Source organism: Dendrobates tinctorius, unplaced genomic scaffold (genome assembly GCF_039654945.1).
Source record: "Dendrobates tinctorius isolate UK_male_01 unplaced genomic scaffold, ASM3965494v1 ptg000227l, whole genome shotgun sequence".
In the NCBI taxonomy this organism is placed as follows: Eukaryota; Metazoa; Chordata; class Amphibia; order Anura; family Dendrobatidae; genus Dendrobates; species Dendrobates tinctorius.
The window spans coordinates 463055-466593 of record NW_027361894.1 but is presented as its reverse complement, the minus strand read 5'-3'; the positions used below and the strand labels follow the sequence as shown (position 1 = coordinate 466593).

General features: G+C 53.8%; 1 non-coding gene across 1 annotated transcript; it reads left to right on the top strand.

Moving 5' to 3' along the window:
* Positions 1-2966: 2966 nt before the first annotated feature.
* LOC141059505 (5.8S ribosomal RNA) lies at positions 2967-3120 on the top strand. The gene has a single exon (XR_012222559.1). It is a non-coding gene; the product is annotated as a 5.8S ribosomal RNA (ribosomal RNA).
* Positions 3121-3539: the final 419 nt, after the last annotated feature.

The following is a 3539-nucleotide window of genomic DNA, read 5'->3' as shown; positions in this document are numbered from 1 at the left end:
CACTTCCTGCTTCATTGTCCCTTTAATACAGAGGTTTACAACAGGGTGGGTGCTTCCATACGTTGGCCGCGGCTAGCGTTCCTCTCCTATGCTGAGTGGGCCTATGGGGCATTCAGAACCCTGGGTGGCCGGGACCCGTGCACGTTATTCCTAGTTAGTGTAGTGGTCAGGTTCTACACTTGGAAAGCACGGTGTCTAGTGTTGACGCAGCAGAAATCGCTCCCAAAGGATGAGGTTGTAGCCAACATTTTGGGTGACTTGGTGAAGGTCCGTTCTTTGGAGTTAGAGAGGTTTGGTGCGAGGAAGGCCTCACAAGTTTGGAGGGGTCTTTGCTTTTAAAAGCGCACTCTAGGGAGAGCTAGGCCCATGTGAATGAAGTAGGGACAGCATAAGTTGCACTTGGGTGTGTTAGGGACAGGGAGGGACAGGCACTGAGGGACAGATAGAGAATTAGTTATGCTAAGTTAGGCAGCATAGGGACAGGTAGGGACAGTTTTTAGTTGTTGAGGGACAGGGTGAATGTGTTAGCAAGGGATGGGGCCTCAAGAACTCCCTTCCGGATGGTGGGCTAATACATGCCAAGGTAGCTTTTTGTTTTGAAGATGTGTAATATGTAATGGATATTGGACTTGCAGACACTGATCTTGGGCCTGCAAAATAAAGGTTGCATAGGTAAATCAGTATGGTAAGGTGAAAACTATGTTTATGTTGTATATATTGGTATATTGTATTATATTTGTATTGTATTTGTGTCCCCTTTTAGTTAGAATGCATGGGGGGTGGAGTGAGGTTGGGAGGGGGGTGAATGGGGGGGCGAGTATGGAGAAAGATGACCCTAAACCAAAGGATGGACAAAGCGTGGAAAAAGGAATGGACCACGTGAAAGGAAATAAGCAATAGGTAATAGCACGTTTTTTTTTGGATGGAGGGTTTTTGGGTGGCATAAAGTTTTGTCCGCCCAAATAGACGTGACAGGCCACGGACGTTGAGTGGACCTTAAAGAGTGATGGGCCATGAACTGATGGACTTGAGGTGTGGTGGGGGGGAAAGGTAAAAAAAAAATTTTTTGAAGGCCTAAGGTTTTGCTGGGGGTCCCCTGAGCTGCAAAGCTTGAGGACTTAAGTGAACTGCTGATATTGCACAGGTTTTTGTATGTCCTTAATGTTAGTATTTTGGTTAATGTATGTTTTTCTTTCTGGAATGTTTGTTATGTCTTTTTTTTTTTTTTTTGTAAAAAATTATCAAAGCGTTCCAGCTCCAGTAGCGTACACTAAAGCTGCTGCAGTTAAAAAGCTCATAGGCGTGCTACCGCCAGTCCCAGCCCCTTTGCCTTGGGGCACCTCCCCGATGCTCTTGACTGAGTGTCCCGGGGGCCCGAAGCGTTTACTTTGAAAAAATTAGAGTGTTCAAAGCAGGCAGCCACGCCTGAATACTCCAGCTAGGAATAATGGAATAGGACTCCGGTTCTATTTTGTTGGTTGTCGGAACTGGGGCCATGATTAAGAGGGACGGCCGGGGGCATCCGTATTGCGCCGCTAGAGGTGAAATTCTTGGACCGGCGCAAGACGAACCAAAGCGAAAGCATTTGCCAAGAATGTTTTCATTAATCAAGAACGAAAGTCGGAGGTTCGAAGACGATCAGATACCGTCGTAGTTCCGACCATAAATGATGCCAACTGGCGATCCGGCGGTGTTATTCCCATGACCCGCCGAGCAGCGTCCGGGAAACCAAAGTCTTTGGGTTCCGGGGGGAGTATGGTTGCAAAGCTGAAACTTAAAGGAATTGACGGAAGGGCACCACCAGGAGTGGAGCCTGCGGCTTAATTTGACTCAACACGGGAAACCTCGCCCGGACACGGAAAGGATTGACAGATTGAAAGCTCTTTCTCGATTCTGTGGGTGGTGGTGCATGGCCGTTCTTAGTTGGTGGAGCGATTTGTCTGGTTAATTCCGATAACAAATGAGACTCCAGCATGCTAACTAGCTACGCGACCCCCCCGCGGACCGCGTCCAGCTTCTTAGAGGGACAAGTGGCGCTCAGCCACGCGAGATCAAGCAATAACAGGTCTGTGATGCCATTAGATGTCCGGGGCTGCACGCGCGCTACACTGAACGGACCAGCATGTCTCTACCCTTCGCCGACAGGTGCGGGTAACCCACTGAACCCTGTTCGTGATGGGGGAATCGGGGATTGCAATTCTTCCCCGTGAGCGAGGAATTCCCAGTAAGTGTGGGTCATAAGCTCGCATTGATTAAGTCCCTGCCCTTTGGATGGTTTAGTGAGGTCCTTGGATCGGCCCCGCCGGGGTCCTCCAAGACCCTGGCGGAGAGCCGAGAAGACGATCGAACTTGACTATCTAGAGGAAGTAAAAGTCGTAACAAAGTTTCCGTAGGTGAACCTGCGGAAGGATCATTAACGGTGGCGAATCCGATGAGGCGTGGAGCTGGAAGCCGATAACCCCCCGCACCGACCGACCCGTCCCCTGCAGGCCGACGAGGGCGATGGTGGCGGTGGGGATCCTTCCTCTTCGCTGGCGCACTCCGTACCGGTGGGGCAGCGAGGGCACACGAGGTTAGTGTCGGGCGGACGATGAAGGGAGGGTGTTGGTGAGCCCCTCTCGATCCATCGTCCAGAAAGACGCCCGTCCTTGTGTCGACGATGTTCTGCCCTGCTGTGACCCACCCAGGAAAAAACTCCCATGCGAAAGGCCGTCCCGGGTACAATTCCCCCTCGAGTCCCGTACGCTCCCCTCCCTGGGGCTGCGGGTCCAGGGTCGGTAGGTCGAGAAGCCTGGAGCCCTCCGTCGTCCTCCTCCCCACCGGAGGGAGGGATGGGGGAGGCCTAGTGCCCGGGGCAACAGGGCCGAGAGAGGAAAGCCCCCCTCCCGACGGCACAACCCCCGTGTATACCTTTGCGGCTGACACGAGCGAAGGGCGCCTCTGAGCGTCCGCAGAACCAGAAGCGCGACTCTTAACGGTGGATCACTCGGCTCACGCGTCGATGAAGAACGCAGCTAGCTGCGAGAATTAGTGTGAGTTGCAGGACACATTGATAATCGACACTTCGAACGCACCTTGCGGCCCTGGGTTGCTCCCGGGGCTACGCCTGTCTGAGGGTCGCCCACCCGTCGATCGCCTCCGTGGCGCATCGGGGGTCCCGTCACAAGGGTTTGCTGCGGAGGAAGGCCCGAGGCTCCGTGCCCCGGCGGCTTCCTCCCTTCTCCCTTACGTCCCCCCAAGGCCAGACCCACCCGCCCAGTGCCCACCCGACGGGGTTACCCTTCTCCGTCACCCCCGGAGCGCGCCACAAGGCTGTCTGTGGAGGCACAGGGCTGCCTCTGGAGCTCCCGGTGACGGGAGGAAGAGAGCGGTGTGGATGGGAACTCACGTGTGCCGGAAGCCCCGGCTGCAAGACTCGACTAAAGACCTCAGATCAGACGTGGCGACCTGCTGAATTTAAGCATATTACTAAGCGGAGTAAAATAAACTAAACAGGATTCCCTCAGTAACGGAGAGTGAAGAGGGAAGAGCCCAGCGCC